General features: G+C 31.1%; 1 protein-coding gene across 18 annotated transcripts in view; it reads right to left on the bottom strand.

Annotated features, from left to right (window-relative positions):
- The window catches only part of LOC117219502 (uncharacterized), a 326,730-nt gene that overhangs the window by 167,810 nt on the left and 139,812 nt on the right, over positions 1-19,108 (bottom strand). For all 18 annotated transcript variants that reach the window (XM_033469869.2, XM_033469946.2, XM_033469142.2 and 15 more), the window contains one exon: positions 2,002-2,099. The gene's annotated coding sequence lies outside the window, so the exon portion shown is untranslated. The remainder of the gene's footprint in view (positions 1-2,001; positions 2,100-19,108) is intronic.

The raw sequence follows: 19,108 nt of genomic DNA, 5'->3' as shown, positions 1-19,108 counted from the left end.
AATTAGTTTCAACTTATTACAATTATTAAAAGACGAAAGACATGGTCATCTAACTTCTATTTCTTACAGTTAACATAGACAATTTTTAGCTTGCATAAAGATTCACAATTTATTTATTACTTCGTGTAACAAGTTGTCCTCTAACCTATTACTATACTTTACTATAACATTTTCTTTATTGTTACGCAGTTCGTGTTTAATCAATTAGCTGTTGCAATTTCTTTGGAAAGTGTGTAAGTTACTGTAATTATATTTTCATCATATTTTGTTTAAATACAACACTTTTATAAAATTTTATAAACTTTATAAATTTATATATTTTTATAAAATACATAATTTAATAAAGAATATCAAAGCATATATCTTTCTTAACCAGTTAGCTGCTTTCGACGAGTATACTCGTCATGAAGAAATTGCTATATTTTGCGTTATAAATATACCCGTCAAATACAACTAGTTGGTTCAATGATTTTAATTGTTCATGAGTTAAGAGAATTTTTAAGAATTTGAAATTATTATTATGTTTTCTAATCCATATTTGATATATTGTAACAGATAACTAAGTTTTATTATACTAGATTTAAAAATTGTTAATAAATTCTAAGGGGGGGTGGGGTTGTCGATTTAATAAGATTGTCGATTGTACGTTCGATCCTTTAATATTTGAAGAATATTTTGTATAGCAGATATTTAACTAAATACAGCTGGATATGTCTAATATTTTATCTTTTCTGTTGCCTGTCACCTTGTAGGGAGTGGAAATAATGTTTTTTTTTTTGTATATTTAACGTTGAAGAATACGTTGAAGTATGTTTGAATAATGAATCTACTTGCGGTGGAAGTGCAAAGTGAGGGGTATAACCTGTAATTTCCCGTCTTTCTTAACCACGTACGTGACAAAACCCGTGGCAGCTTAACCTTGATTTTATACACTAGGTTTAAGGAACGCGTCATTTTCACACGTTCAAAAATTTTAAATTTACGGTTATCGAAACTATAAAGATATATTTATGGGGAATTTATGCCATAAATTTCTTTCATAGGACATACGGTGGCTGAGGTAATGATAGGTTCATCTCATTTTTCTGATGTAACAGCGTGTTTTACGTAATATTTCTGTATCTTGTTCTTAGTGGGTGATTCATTACAATGCATTTAGTAAACTATATAATTATTTAAATAATACAATTTTTATTAATATCGTTATTATATTAATATTGCAAAAATTTGAAAATTTTGTACGAAATAGCTATAGCTTCACTTAATGTTATTGTATCTATATTTAAAATATTATAATTAATTGTAATTAAAAATTAATTAATTATGAAGACAACTTAATATATAGTTAATCTTTCATTGTCTTTTTGAGATCTCAAATATTTTTTGGGGCAGACAGTAAGGAAGTGACGGAATTGTGCCAAAATCAAAGAACTTTTGATAGAAATGAGATAAAGCGATGATATTTTTTTACGTCAAAGTTGAAATGTTGCAGAATAAGGAGAGAATTGCGAGAATGTAGTATGAACATTTTTTAGCATTGAAAAAATGTTCAATGCTAGTATAAATATACTAAACTTGAAATGTTCCAGCAAAATTGCGATTCATCCAGTACCATGTAGTGTTGTATTACACATTGTGTAATACATTGTATTACATCATTTCCCGTAGATTTTGACATGCTGATTTCAAATCCGGTCGTAAAATTTATCCATCACTTCAGGATTTTGAAGAAAGATCGATTTAAACGAAAAAGCTAACAAAATCGTAATTTCGGTCACAATCGTAATAAAAATCGCTAAAAATCTAAATAATTATTGTTCTCTATTTTTATAGAGTAACTGCTGCTGCTAGTGCTCTATAAACCTAGCGTGAAGTTAGCAGAGTTAACACAGGAACTCGACGTTATTATGTCAGATCTTTTAGTATTATTATTTCCGATTGTGTTTTTAGAGGAAATTTTTAGAATTTACATTGCACGTCAGGAGCGCACTATGTACTTACGGCTATAGCAGAATGATCCTGAAGGACCTTCAGAAGACGCATCGTATTTGCATATCGCCATGCAAACAACGTAAGAAAAGAATCATCCCAGTCGCAATCTGTAAAAAATATGCAATCTATGAAATAATCCTTTGGTTGTAAAAGCAATATCAATGTATTAAATAAAATGTTAAATTAGTAGAATCTTCGAGTATTATTAGCAATTTGAATATCAAATATGTTACAAAATCTCTCGTCATAAATACCAATTAGAATGAAGAATATGTTTCGAAAGATTCAGTAGATGCTAGACGAATTAGTCTATTAAACAATGACTAAAATGCTCTTTTTTTGTAATCTTGCTGCTACTTGGAATGATAAAAAAAATAAAAGACCCTTGTTTCTTTAACTTTTTCATCTGTCTTTTTTTCTATCTTAAAATGAAAAAAGGAAGCATTTCAGTCATTGCTTAGTAAACTAGTCCCTTTGTCATCTAATAAAAATTAAAGACATTTAGTCCAATTTTAAAAAGTTATTGCGTTTTAAAAGATGTACGAACACTTTTGTGGGCCAGTTTATGAAGTTACTAAAGTATTTTATATAAAATAGCACTAGAAATTTTTTAATTCTTATATAGTGCAGTTGTAATGAGAAAAAATGGTTTCCAAGAAACAGTGAATCGAACTTTTTATATCTGTGATTAGTTCACGAGGATTAACCTTTTCAGAGCTGAATAAAATGAGAGAGTATAATAGACGGAGGATTTACCTTTTACGTTTATATTTTTATGATTTTGTATTATACTCATATTGTACAAACGCCATTCACATTATCGTATTACTTAAATATATATTAATTGGACTGCGGATCTTCATGCGGAATAAAAATTGTCTACATAGACTGCAAGAAACAAGAATGAAATGAAAATGAATTGTTTCTTTTCATAATTCTGTTAACTTGAAGATAGTATAATAATTATAATTAAACTCTCCAGGAATGAAATGAAAATGAATTGTTTCTTTTCATAATTCTGTTAACTTGAAGATAGTATAACAGTTATAATTAAACTCTCCTTATGTTATCGTTATATTTCACCTACTCATTTTGCCATAAATGTATAAAATCTGAAGATTAATTATAATAGAGATTATGGCAGACTAAATTTTGCATAAATGTTGGAAGTTAATGAATGTGGTCCTCGACCGTACCACGTACGTACTAATCATTGAAAGGGTTAATTCTGCGATTCACGAATCGTTTGACGCTAATTTCGTTTTACGTTTTGCATTTACAGGAGCGTAATCAAATTGCTGCGACCGGATGAAATTTTCAGCCTACTGCATGCATTGAAATTAATCCAGTACATGTTGTGTAATTTTAATGGGATAACTACCATGTCGCGCGTTGCAGGATGAATACTACATGGGTGACCAACGCAATGTATTGCACGTTCCCTTTAATCCCGTTGAAATATATGCGTTTGACATTTTTATTGGTTACAGGTTTTTCACTTTTACGGCTTATATGTATACTGCATGTAGGTACGTGTGCAACGTGTACGAGAAAATGTATTATTGATTTCATTCGCGTAATGAAAAATGTTATTCCGATAAAAGGACATTTTATGTTGCATTCGATTACAAACGGTATATTGAAAGCAAATATATACAAAACAATGATATTTAAAAATATTCACTAAAAATGTAACGATTATTAAAATTCATATGTTTAATTATTTTAATGAAATAGGTTGATACATAGTTCGTTTCAATATGTAAGTTGTTACAGTTTAATGGTAACAGTGAGGGGTTTGTATGGCTTATAATATATAAAGTATATAATATATTTATTTAGATTTTATGCGATTCTCTTATTACTTCATTGATCCGAATAAATAATTCAATCAATAAGTTTTTGTAGTAACGTCTATACAGAGTGTCTCAGCATCAACGATACAACTGAGAAGATGATACTATATGAAAAAGAAATAAAAAATATGGAATAAAATCAACATTTTAAAAAGACTTTTAATATTCACTTAAACGAATCAAAGCCCCAATTCGTGAACCTAAACTTTTGCATTTAAAATTATTGTTCTTCGCGTCTATGTATTTCTTCCTAAAATGAACAGTCAAAAATCATTTCCTTAGCGAGAATAGAGCGGATCACTGATTTAGGGCGTTGTCCCAAATTGTGCAGTATCTACTGACCTCGTGACTTCGTTTTTTCCACGCAAGCCACGCAGGAGGGTGCTCAAAGATCCCTTTTTTCAAGCACATTGATCTATAAATCACTGTCGCCCTGCCGCTACGTGTGGGACTACGGTGGCAATTGCCATTGGGAAGGGTACATCTAGTCTGCTATTTTTCATCCGTACTGAAGACATTCAAGAAAATTCTAAAGCACACTAATGAATACACAATTAGCAAGATATCTAAAACGTGGTAGTAATAAGGAATAAATAATTTGCATGAGTCTAATATATCTATTATATTATTTTAACTTAATTGTAAAAACAGAAATTAAATAAAAATGCACAACAACACTCACTGTTTTTTTAATAATTCTGATAAAGTATAGAGAACATAGAAATATTCTTAAATTTTTCATTTCAATAATTGTGAAATAAATGACATGGAACCTGTTATTTGATTTATAGGTTTAGTTTCTATTCTAAAGATTGCATTCAATTAGTAACAATGATCTCAACTCTCGAAATAATTTTCGGAATCGTATGATAGTATTAAGTTCAGTTGTCATTTGTTGAATTTCATCAAGTTTAATGATACAAGACACAAATGGCATAGACAAAGTATTATAATTTAGTTCAGTTACTGAAAGGCATATAAAGTGCAATGTAAAATCAGCTGCTAGGTTTTGAACATAATAGACTCATAAAACAGATACCATGATCAATTTAAAGACATTTTTATCGGAAACGATAATTTATATCAGTTTTATAAAAATCTACACTATGTATCGCCTATCTATCAAAGATAGAACATGACTGAGTAAATATCAGAAACTATGTTAACTAGTTTCTTAATTGGGCAAGGTGATGCTTCAAACATTTTGCAATTAGTCGGCATGTCACGTACAAATACCTTGACAGTTTGAATGATCGAGTACGCGAAGGAATTTAGTTATAATAATTTACATTCTACACAGTTACATAATTTACAACAAAAAAGGTAGAACCGTGATAGAATTTACTTACAATTCTTTATGAGTGACTGCAAAATTTTAGAGCGTTTTATAAACTTATATTACTTTTACATGTGTATTATGGGTACTTTATTTAATTTAGTTAATTTTGAACTCTATCAAATCTTGACAGAGGTGTAAAGTGTGTGTGAACAGAGAATTAAAATATAGTCTTAGACAAATTATACTACAAAATGACAGATATAAAAGACAAATTATAATATTATGTTTTCCTACGCAACATAAGAAAATTTTGGCATTCTTGTTGTGTGAGTGTGACGTTATTTCTGTTATTTAAAATATGTGAGCGTGAAATTATTTTTATTAGTTAAAATGTGTGAGTGTGAGATTATTTTCATTAATTCAGTTTTTAAGTGGTACGCCATTACTGTAAATAAAGGCTAATAAAAACGAAGGGGTAAATGTGGTGTTATTTTTATTAACTTCGATGTATAGAATAATTATATATATAAATGAGGATTGAGAAGTCTTATTATTGTATTTAACATTATTAATTACATATTATCGTAAACACTATTCAAATGGAAACTATCAATTATTATGAAACTTTAGATTAAAGAGAAAGAATCGCGTGAAATTAATTATTGAATCTAGCCTTCGCGAAGTTTGGCACTATTGTTTCTTCAGAATATGAAAAATGAAGTCGTTTTTCTACGTGAAACAGGTATACGCGTAATTCAGAGAGTCTCTAGAGTAATAAAGATAATAAATACGATATTAAAAAATAAAATAAATATAAAAATAAATAAAAAATAAATAATATAATATAATAAATACAAATTGATACTTTAAAATAATAAATAATTTCTAGACACACGATAAAACTCTAATTATTACGGAGTAATAACTGCTATTCACATTCAACGATCATCCTGGAATCGTTTTCAAAACAACGAAATACGATTATTCAACAGAATAATTCCATCATCACTACATACTTACGCGAATGTATTCAACGCGTATTCAATATAAATAATATTATTACTAAAACAAACAGCACGCGCATATACATATGTCACTATGTGTGAACGCTGTGTGGTAACGAACATGCTGAATTAAATCATATAATTAACACTTTGACTACCGGTGCCACATGCGCTCGAGTTCTATTTATAATATGTATAGGTATTGGTTGGGATCTCGCGAACGTGGTTTCGTTGTTCTCCATGCTATGCTAAATTAAAATTGTCTGACTATCCTACGTTTCAGATGAAATATGACATGATAATTATAATGCGGATTTTACGCATTGATGAGTAAGTGCAATTTAAAGCAGTGAAATGTAAGAGTCCGGAATATTTCTGACATATGTTATTTGTTTGTTTTTATAAGGACTGGGAGAGACTGTGTCGTCAGTTGGCCGGGATAGTTTAATTGGTTAAAGCAGTCGCCCGGCAAACGAAAGATCCGGGTTCGAATCTCGGTCCCCGATCTACATATTATCCGATCGGGTCGACTTATTTTCTCCCACGGAAAATATTAAAACGGACTGAAAATGTTTGATCCATGAATTTGATCTTATTAGAATATTTAAAGAAAGAAAAGAAACTGTGCTTCACATACTTACAAATTTTAAAATAAGACTAGTTCCACTATATGAAATAGAAATTACTGCTGTATCAATTTCTAAAAAATAAGTTAGTTTATATTCAGAGATAGCATTTATTTATGTAATAGCATCTTCAAAATATGTCAACGGTAGATAATAAATTTAACACATTGAATTTAATACATGTCAGGCTTAATTAGGTGACAGGATGATTTATTCAAACTTCGAAGTTAATGTTTACGTTAATTGATCGTATATATTTGCTTGTGATTTATGACGTGTAAAAGAATTGAAAGAGTAATTAATACCATATATCTTAGCGCTTTATTTATCTATTACTAGATATTTAAGTTTATTAATAGATTTTTAATGACTGAACTGTGTGTAAGAGAACATCGAAAATATTTAGTTCAAATAATAATTTCAAAATAACTTCAAAATAACTCTAAATAATTATTACTTTAATCTAAATAATTTGTTAGATTCTAGGTGAGATTAATATATTTTTTAAACACTTTTTTAACACAATCTCTTAATTACTGATCTTTGATGATAAACAGAATACTAGAAAACTATCCGTAAATAAAGGTGTTAACTTCACGGTCTTCCTTTTATCAAGTAAATTAGCGAGCTTTTCTAGTCGCTAAGTGGGCGGTCAACGTGATAACAAAATACGCGACTTTCAAAGCATTAAGATGGCATATTTCTAGTATTAATTATTAAGATTCAAAGTATTAAATTGTGATGCTTTAAAATTCTATTCGCCACTTTTTTCGTGTGGACGGTTTATCGATGATTCATTCAATTCGACGTGTAAACTATCAAGTTTGATTTATAGTGCCAACGATTTGACAGGGCGTGGGAATAACTGCAAATTGAAAGGCCTTGTAAATCGAAAGAGTACGTTGTATGGTATCACCGCAACGACCCGAAACGAAACGTAACGATTGCGGTAGAAATATGGAACTGCAATAGGAATTTATTCCTCATGCACCATATTTCCCAGCTCTGACAGCCACAGATCCTCGCAGTTTTCGATTACTCCGAAACCGTTTACGTAAGGAAAACTTCAATGGTTTCGACGACGTGATAAATGTAGTATATCTACTGTATAAACATCACTTTAAAGATTTATAAGAAAATGTACGTTACAAAATGTTGGAGATAGATAAATACCGATTAATATCTAATTTATTGAAACGTATTTTTTGAATGATTCATAAATGAGATATAACTAAGCGATAAATTCTAAAATTAGGAGAAAGTATGTGAATATTTATGTAACACTTATCACAACGTGTACATTTATTCATATTTTTAATGATATATATTTATAATATTATTTTATATATGATAAATATTCGGAATGGGAGCCTCAAAATCGATTTCAATGACCTGGAGATATGTTGTCAAGGTAATCATTCTAAACAATATTTTCCAGGACACCATAGACGAATAACATTCGCGTTGTGAACAGGAAATATAGAGTGTAGATGAAAAATCGTAGCTCAACCGGCCAAGGGATGATTCTACATGGAGAAATAAATCGAAAAAGAAGAGTAACATTTCTTCATTGATGTTTTTGAGAAAACTGAGTTGAAAGATGCATCCAATTCGCGTGGCTTGTAAGGTGACTAGAAGTAGAATTGGTACATGATAGCCAGACACGCAACTCGATTCCTATTCAATAGTACTATTTTTTCAACCTATTCTTTTCGAAAACGATGCTTTAAATGATAAAATGTTATCCTTATCTTTCCAATTATTTTTGCACATCCTCCGCCGATCGTACCACGATTTTTCACCCATCCTGTATATTTTGTGTGAAACATATTTTCGTGAATATATATATATATATATATATATATATATATATATATATATATATATATATATATATATATATATATATATCTCGGAAACTGAAGGTGCCAAGCGGGGTAACATGTATAGGAAAAAATTGTTCCTTGATAACATATTTCAAAGTCATTGAAAATGTTATTTCTAGAAATATTTTTCTGTAATAATATTTATTTATAATATTATTTATTTTATTTCATTTCAATATTATTTATCTTATTTGAAAAAAAAATAAAAATAGAATTAAAACTTTCTTAAAAATCTGTTTAAAATGTTTTTAAATTCCTTGATTACAATAATATCATGCACGTATAAATTATGTAAATGATTTTTTAATCTCACGTGAATTAGTTACCTTCGAAATATATTACCCTAATATTACAGCAGAGAAAATAGTATCATAAAATAGTTACAAAGAGCTTTTTGTTTTTATCACTTTAATTTTAGGAATTCCTAGTACTTAATCATCTTGTCAGCATATTAATGTCAGTATAATCACAGGAATGGCTACTTTAGATAAGATTCGTTTCATAATTTATTTATTTCGTGTTATCATAAATCACATTGGATAAAATTCTATGCCGCGTGTTTAGGACTCGTTTTCATTCCTGTCAACTTTCGACAATTTAATTGATCACAATAAAACATTCTGCGTATTGCTTTATTGCGATGAAACTGGTTATTACACAGTGATCACATTATTCAGTTACAAAATTACGACTCTGTATCGAGAACAATTGGTAATTAGATTGCGTTTCTTATACAAATGCGTCAAACACAATAAAGTTGCAAGTATTGTTATAGTTTGGTATTACTTTAATCTTCTCTTCTATGTAATATAATACATTATTCTTGCTAAATTCTATCCTTCTCAATGTAATGATAAAGTTATTATTCGTATTATTTGTTATATTGATTTACATTGTTTTATGAAATGCTACTAAGCATAGCAAGTACTAATTACTTAGGAATATTGTGTTACTGCAATCTAAATACTTAATTTTTAATTATTTATTTCGTACACTTACGAAATAAATCAATGAGTGAAACATTACGTTAGACAAAAGTTTATAATAACTGTATATTATAAATGATATACTGATATACTCTGCTTGACTTATGCATAAATATTGTTATATTGTAATCAAAATAAAAGAGAACTCTACATTGAGGTAACTCCTGCGTAATGTAACATAAACGCTGTGTAACTCGGCGTTCTTGCTAACAGGAGGGAACTTCAAAGGGCAAGCTTTTCATCGTTTATCACAAAGTCGATATACGTTACGGAATTTTTAAAAATTTCTGAAGAGAAAGTGTCAAAGCAAAAAGAATAAATTTCTCGACAAAGGTGAAGCGTAGGAAGAAAATGTTGCAGAGGAAAGCCCAGAAAGTGCATTTCGCGACGAAGAGGAGATAATATTTAATAACAGTCTATTAATATATGTATACAGAGTGTCCCACAATTATTTTAACAGCCGAAAATGAGGGGTAGCTGAGGTCATTTGAAGTAACTTTTTCCTTTGCGAAAATGCAATCCGCGGCTTCGTTTGCGAGTTATTAACGAAAAACACTGGCCAATGAGAGGTGACGGTGCGAGAGAGAGAGAGTCCGTGAGAGAGTCCGCAGCACGAGGCTTTGACAGATTGTCGGGACGGACTCGAGCCACGTTCGAAGTATTGAACAAATCACGAAGCGAGAACTTTCGGGATTTTTTTTTACTACGTAACAGTGATATTTTTAAGAAAAACGCTGTTCACCTTTACTTTAGAACGTCTGAAGAATATTTACTCATTTTTCGGACCCGAAATAATAAATAATTTAACCGTGACGGCCGTTTTAATTTTCTAGTGTGCATGACACCTCGTGTGTAACATGTGAAATTTTTAGCAAGGTGTACAGTGAAGATTAACAAAGTACGTAAATGATATTTTACGTTAATGGTATTTTATTTAAATAATTCCGTGTCCGAACATAGTTCAACGAATGATTCGCAAAGCTAATTTAATAAATAATATTCGTGTTAAAGGACGTAAGGGATATGTTTGTTAGAGAAATATGAAGAATATTATCAACAAGAAACTCACCCATTTAGTTGTAAAATCCACTTCATGCACGGAAATGTGTGCAGGAGGATAGTGCATTGACCTCGTACAATGTATGATGAACTCCACAGCTGATCTGTATCCGACGACGACGAACAGAAGGATATCTCCAGGCAGGCAATTTCAACGTTTACTTTCACTGCATTATCACTAAACACTGATCACTTATCAATAATATTTATGGACCAACTTTCCTGGGTTAATATGTATGGCTCTGAAAAGAGCCGATTGTTTTATGCGACGCGTTCGAAGTTCATATCGTTAAGAACACATACCGCGTTGACGGGATAAACTGCGGAATACTAGCACGATAGCTGACAATGCTCGCGTTCGATGGAAAACAGTTGAAATTCGCTCGTAGGAGAACGAAACACAGTCGGCCATCGTGCCAGTCTTCTGCAGTTCATCTCGACAACGCGGTACATACGTGTCGTTAACAGTGAGAACTTCGAACGCGTCGCATAAAAAAATCGGCTCTTTTCAGAACTATACATATTAACCCAGGAAAGTTGGTCCATAAATATTATTGATAAGTGATCAGTGTTTAGTAATAATGCAGTGAAAGTAAACGTTGAAATTGCCTGCCCGGAGACATCCTTCTGTTCGTCGCCGTCGGATACATGAAGTGGATTTTACAACTAAATGGGTGAGTTTCTTATTGATAATATTCTTCATATTTCTCTAACAAACATATCCCTTACGTCCTTTAACACGATTATTATTTATTAAATTAGCTTTGCGAATCATTCGTTGAACTATGTTCGGACACGGAATTATTTAAATAAAATACCATTAACGTAAAATATCATTTACGAACTTTGTTAATCTTCACTGTACACCTTGCATAAAAATTTCATATGGTACACATAAGGTGTCATGCACACCAGAAAATTAAAACGACTGTCACGGTTAAACTACATATTATTTCGAGTCTGAAAAATTAGTGAATATTCTTCAGACGTTCTAAAGTAAAGGTGAGCAGCGTTTTTCTTAAAAATATCACTGTTATGTAGTTAAAAAAATCCGGAAAGTTCTCGCTTCGTGACTTGTTCAATACTTCGAACGCGGCTCGAGTCCGTCCCGACCTTCTGTCAAAGCCTCGTGCTGCGGACTCTCTCGCGGACCCTCTCTCTCGCACCGTCACCTCTCATTGGCCAGTGTTTTTCGTTAATAACTCGTAAACAAAGCCGCGGATTGCATTTTCGCAAAGGAAAAAGTTACTTCAAATGACCTCAGCTACCCCTCATTTTCGGCTGTTAAAATAATTGTGGGACACCCTGTATATATTTGTAACACGTTACAAGAAAATGAACCACGCATAGCAAAAGTAGACACCCATATGTGGATGACAGAGTTATTTTCTCAAACTTGAAAATTAATGTTTACGCTAATTTATTACATCTTCGTAATTTTATTGGGATTCACAAAACGTAACAATGTTAGTAATTGCTGCCATATAAATTTAGTTAGATTGAACAAAATTCTTTAATTTTATGAAACATTCAAAGTTATTGGCGTGTAAATGAAAGTATTAAAATGAATCCAGGTGTATCGTGGAATAGCCTAAATGTTGACAATTTGTCAAAAATTGCAAATTCAGTGTATCAATACTTCTTGAAGCCACTGTACACTAGCATTTCGCTTCAGTAAACAAACGACCAACTGACCAAAAGGTGGCAGGTGATCGATGTGTGCTCAACCATACTTTCTCGTGACATTCTGATTAGGCAGCGATAGCAGCAACACGGCGGGGAACACAGTTCATTCCCGAAAAACCGGGTTATCAGCGTGTGCGGTAGCAACGGCGCGATCTACGAGCGTATATCGATGGAAATTTGCGCGTGAACACGATACGAATCGTTAATAGCGAATGGCGTATATGGCTGCTGACGCTGACCTTTCAGGATTGCGTGGTACGCTCGAAAACATAGTACCGTTCCGTGCCAACGAAAACACAGAACAAAGCTTCGGAACCGACAACCAGCTGGCCGCAAGCTTCGAGCAACAAATGAAAATTGCGGTTTACATTGGCCCGCCTTTATGCGTAGCCTCCAGAAGTCTAGGGTCTACAGTTCGGTCAACTGCATGTACACGTATAGATACGTATACCACGAAGAAGCCGCAGCACTGCATACTTGTCATCACTGTTATTCTCGCTTTCTTCCCGAAATCCCGACTCAAACGCCTTGTGTCAATTATCGTTCGCAAACCGAAAATGCGGGACAATTTCGCGAATCAATTCTAATACTTCACAATACTTCAAATTCGAATTTGTTGTCATCGGCATTCAGCTTGGAAAGTGTCAATCGTCAAAATGAAGAACTCATTATCTAACTGGACGATGTTGATGTACACGAAACATATTGAATACGACGCCACTGCATTGCGTTCGTATTTCTGTTGAAAAAATGCTCTTGAGCTTTAATATTGTTGTATTTGAATAAAATTGACGAACTGTTCGAGTTATGCATTATGTCAGTTACTCATTATTTATTTGGTGAATCCTTCTTCGTTATTTATTATTCGTCATTTCTAGTTCCCATTTAACCATGAACAAATGCGATCAACAACAAGTGCATGCCATTTACAGTATTTAGATTATTGTGAGGATCTTGATATATTCTAGTCTCTGAGAGAGTATATGTATATATATATATAAACAAAATATTTTCGTTTATCTATCGATTATTTTCGTGACCGGTTGGCCGATGTTTCAATTAGCATGTCTATAGTCGTACAATTGATAATGAAAGAGAATAGAGAATAGAGAATAGAAACGAAATTCGCACGGTCATAAATTCGATCTTCGATCGATGTCAATCATGTATTTGTCAACAACGGTAGACATTTTGAAATGTATTAATAAACACAGCATACATAAACACACGGCATGTGCTGATCTATTCAAGCCAATGCTCGCAGTAACAGCAAGTTGATTACTATTCCTATTCTGAATTTTTGTTATAACTTCTTAATGAAGCTCTATATGACCTATGTTTACATAACATTTTTTCTCACTTCGTGCCATAGAATACACTGACAAAGTTTGAACATTAAAACCTGGGACACCCTGTATATCTCGTGGCTCATACGAAATCTAATGATTTTGAACCTATCAGTATGTGCTCTAACCAGCCTGGTAGGGGAGAACTATCATGAATGGGACACATATTGAATGAGGCATTACCCTTATCTCAAACATTATGAATCGTTTTATAATAGAATTATACTTGTTTTGTAACTATAGTTATAATCTGGAGTAATTTGACGCTGTTACCAGTTAATACGTAATTACGGCAGACAATAAATTTTCCTTAAGCTTAAAGGTAATATTTTTCCTTTTCCCCGCAACATTGTATGAAGTACTGTTACTTTTGACTGAGTTTTTGTTTAGTGCATTCGATCAGGTATTTCTTCAAGAATATAGTGAATATAGTGTTAAATTAAAAAGTTTGCAGAGTTTAATGTATTTTGATCAATCAATTTTGTCAGTAAACAACAAATTCATAAAAAAAGGGCCACGAATTAATTTGTACATCAAAATACAATAGTAAAAATGAACACAAACGTGTTTAATCAGTTGTTTTTAAAAATGCTAAAAAACTGAACAACGTTGTGTACGTAATTGGTTATTTCAGATGTCTTTTTGGAAATGATAGCTTCGCTGAATTAAAGTCAACTAGTTCTTTAAATTTGTAACGAAACGGATGACTTTTCTTTAAGGAATTGTTAATGATGGATATGTGAAGTCTTTCTACAGATGACAATTGCAATTAAATAAATAGATGTGTCCCAACTGGTCTGTTCTTTATCCTTAGTTTTCCTCGCACGAATGAGAACTTCCCAGAGCCGACTATTCATCTTTGACTTAACTGAAGAATAATCTATTGAAAATATAGGCAATATTCGCATAGTTGAAAGTTTCATTTAAAAATTGCAGCAACTTCGGATTTCAATCATTTCCATGAACTTTGCTGTTAATAAGAGGCATTTGCGCAGTTGTGCACAATAGGGTTTCGCGAAACCTAGTTATTAGTCTGCCTCGATTTGTGATGAGATCGCCCACGCCCGTTTCAATCACCTATCATGGATACCTTAGTCAATTGCGAACCACTGAACTTTCCTCTTCTACTCATCGCTAGGAGATCGATTCAATTTCGAAACAACTCAGTCTCAATATCCTGCTGCCATGCTAAGAATCTCAGCGGGAACCAGTAACTAATAAGCTTTAGTTTCCCAAAGAATTCCGAAGCCAGGTTCGACCATTGCATTCGTAACTCATGTTCAAATATTTAACACTCGAACGGCGAACCCTCTTGATAAAAATATAACACAGTATACTTAGAATCATTTACACTTTTATTTACCAATTTCTTTAACATATTTTTTGTGATATTTTTTCTAAACGCGATAATTTTTCTATAGACCTCGATGAAGTATGTAAAAATTTTAATTATAATTTTCAGAAACTAGATATTCAAATAACAACGTTTTTACTGTGGATTCAGATGGACACGAGCTTCGCAGTTCGAGTGTCAATTTATTGTATTCGATTGCATTTAAGTAATTATTCATGATTCCAGGTTCTAAACAATCATTGTTACGTAATCTCTCAGCTGTTACATTTAGTAGTAACATTCAATTTTTTAGTTTCAATGTATGCATGCATTTTATTGACATTTTGCGATTCAACCTTATCAATAGGTTTCTGAATGATTGAGTTGTATGTAAATAGAAATCGAAAATAATTTCATTTCAGATAATATTTTCAGAAGAAACTGTTACATTATAGTAATACAAATCATTTGTTGAATCATTGATGACATTTCTGTAATTTTTAAACAATATTTTAAGAAATTCTCAACTGTTGATCCCTGCTATAATCTAATCTACTAATCTTATAAGAGCATAACTTTATATTATATATGTTATATATTAATATGTTAAACGTTTGTATTTTTATTTGTAGAAAATTATTTTTCAGAATTCTATGACGCATGGTGTGGTACAATAAATATTGGTTTATTTATGTACTATTTATTAACAGATATTCGGTGATGATGATTGAAAATAAAAATAAAAAACGGAATATTAAAAAAAAATAAAAAGCTGAGATATAACGTGGCAGTCTGCTGCAATCGTGCACGCTTTTAATCGAATTTTATTTATCTCCGTCAGCCGTAAAATTTCAGTTGAATATTTTTCGAAAGAATAATCATCACTGAACGAAACTGAGGAAATTACTTTTGTTTTTATAATTTCATCAGTTTGACGCTGTTTGGTGATATTATTCTAACCAAGTCTATCTCGGTTAGGGGGCGAGAAAGCGGCGTGAAGAAATTGAACCGTAAAAATGTATCAGAAACTGTATGGAGATAGTAAAAAGAGAGACTCTTCGGGATAGGGTAGAAGTTGAGTGTGGTCACGGAATGCTTCATTTTTTGCTTATTTAAACCTCGCCTGTCTAAAAGAAGGTTCTCATTCAGCAGAGGCTGCGTTGCACGATTATATGAAGTAGGTGATTTTTTTAAAGTAAAAATGTAGAATTTAGACAATTTTTTATTTTATAATGACAATGTTCGCGGTAAGAATCTGTGTGTAATTATAACTTTTCAATTGCTATAAATAATCGAAAAATGGTCACAAATTTGTGTCTGCTTTAGAAATGATAAAAGCAACATCTTAGAAAAATTCTGTTCTATAAAATCAAATTCTTTGATACACATGTATCTTTTTGTCAGTAACTATTCTATCGACCAAGTCTTGTATAATTTTTTTTATTCGGTACGTCAAGATTCTGTTTGGTTAACATGCATATCTAAAATAGTACTCGAGTTTCTAAACGTTTGAAATATATAGCTGTAATAGATTCTGGGAAAAAGCAGAGTTGAGCATCATTCGAATTGTTTCGAATAAATATCTACCTAAGGTAATTGTCAGAATTAATACTTGTCAGTCTAATATTTTATCCGAATAACAATTACTTATTATACGTCACAAAGTTATTCTATCTATTTATTCGAACAATTCTTCATTGTGATTTATTAAGATTGTAAAATTATTTGAATGATAATGCGAATTGTTAACTGTCTTTGTTTTTACGTAATTTTATAAGAATACGCTTGTATGAATACATTCAGGATCAGTTCAATTTCAAGTACTCACAAAAAAAACTAATAAACTTTTCGATGCAACATTTAAAAAAAGGTAAATTGTAAAAAGGAATGTGGAAAAACCAAATCAATAAACTATGAAAAAACACCATCATTTTTATTCCTTCACGAATAAATTCTTATTCTAATAAAATCTTATTCGCATAAATTTTTTATTCAATTGGTTATTTATTCTATAGTGTCGAATAAAATTTTATTCGTTACTTTGTGTCTCTTATCCGTCATCCGAATTAAGTTTTGCCCAACTCTGGGAAAAAGAAACATGGAGTGAGCATATTCTACGTACCGAAAAAAATGCATATTTTCTTTAGATTAGGTTTGAAAATTTTGATTTATCTGTCACAAACAAACTGCAAACTGCTGTGAAAAATCATAATTTTCGAGAAATATAACTTGGATGGAAACTTACGCTGTTTTATCGGGTACTTTGGTAGCGTACAAGTATCTAGAAACTGTTCGCAATAAAATATTTTATCGCATTTCGTTCGCAGATGTGACTCCTGCAGACGTATAAAATCTGTAGCTCCGTAATGAAGTAGTGTTCTCCAGTTTTATGCTATTTAATGTTATAATCCATATTATGAGATGAATACTGATAGCCTAATATTCTTGCCTATATTAACTACGAACAGTAAATACGTATCATTCATAGATGTTCGAAACATCAGAAACTGTCATGATTTCTAACGATTATGTTTCTAACAATATACTTCATAATTAATATTCTATTAAAAATGGATTTCTAGTAATGAAGCTGCAGTTTAATCCTCTATGGCTCGGTGTCACTTTAAAGTTGCATACCTACTTATATTTTTAGTCCAGTTTCTTTTTTGGTCACAATATTGCAAAAATATCTTCCGTTGTTTCTCCTTCGTAATACATGAGATTATGCATCATGATTATCAACTTTTATTATACATCAGAGAAAATTCAATCTCTTTAAATTTGTGGATTCGTTGTTTATTTATATGGAAAGATTAATATTTTCTGATTTGAAGTTACATAAAATTATTTAAACTCGCATAAAAAAATCTACAGTGCTTCTGATCTATTATAATTTTATTTTCGGTAACTATTAGCACTTAACCTACCGAACTGTAAAATTGACTGCTATACGTTCTCTCGTAAAAGTGATAGGATCCAATTTATTTATATTTCGTACATATTTATTATAGTAGTTCCTTCAATAATATACTTTATCCAATCACTTCCCATGAAAGTGTGCCTTTATAATTTCTGTAATTGTAAAATATATATAATATAAATATATAATATTTATATAATAATATAATATATAAATATAATATATAATATTTATTATTATATATATAATATAATATTTAGAATATAAATATATAATTTCTGTAATTGTAATATATATATATTGAAGGAACTACTATAATAAATATATACAAAATATAAATAAATTGGATCTTAAATATAAAATATAAATATATTGGATATTAATAATTATTGAGAATAAAATTATAATGGAGTGTAAGAATTATAGCTTGAAATTCTATTTTGATAATAAGACACATTTTAACACATATATTTTGAACGAAGGTTGGCACAATACTCTAATAATGAAACTCATTGTCAATTCTTGAAAGATGGAATTCTTGCTAAAAAATAACAAATGCAACGTGATACTGTGTATTACTAAATACTAACTGATCAAACGTACCAAAAAAATGTTGTGTCCTTATTTCACCACGTGGATTTTTCAAATAAGGTGTGTTTTCTGAAGGAATAGCGCGTGGATCGAGCTCGACTACACTGAGGTTTGGAAATTTTGCGCCGTACATCACGGCGCGTCACTGAGCAAACTCAAGAAACAAATGGCTTGCAATATACAGCTTCCATTGCAATTGACAACTAACCGTAATTAATGACTCAGAATTTCAGGCTCCGTCGACCCCGAGTTTATACAATTAACTGCAAGTTTTATTCATAAATGTGTCATCGAAAGATCGATTTGAAACGATCCAAAGTAACAAATCGTACAACTGATTGAATACAGTGTGCAACAAAAATTCCGTGAAACTGTCAAATATTTTCAAAATGAAATATCTATAGAATATTTTATTTTTTTCTATGTAATGTTACTTTATTTACTTACGTATATATGTATAACATAGAATATGCACACATGTGTATCATAACATGTGTAATTAAAATAGATTAATAAGACACACATTTATTCTTTACATATCACA

Source organism: Megalopta genalis, chromosome 1 (assembly GCF_051020955.1).
Source record: "Megalopta genalis isolate 19385.01 chromosome 1, iyMegGena1_principal, whole genome shotgun sequence".
Lineage (NCBI taxonomy): Eukaryota > Metazoa > Arthropoda > Insecta > Hymenoptera > Halictidae > Megalopta > Megalopta genalis.
The sequence above is the reverse complement of the archived record's forward strand: the minus strand, read 5'-3'. Positions and strand labels throughout refer to the sequence as shown.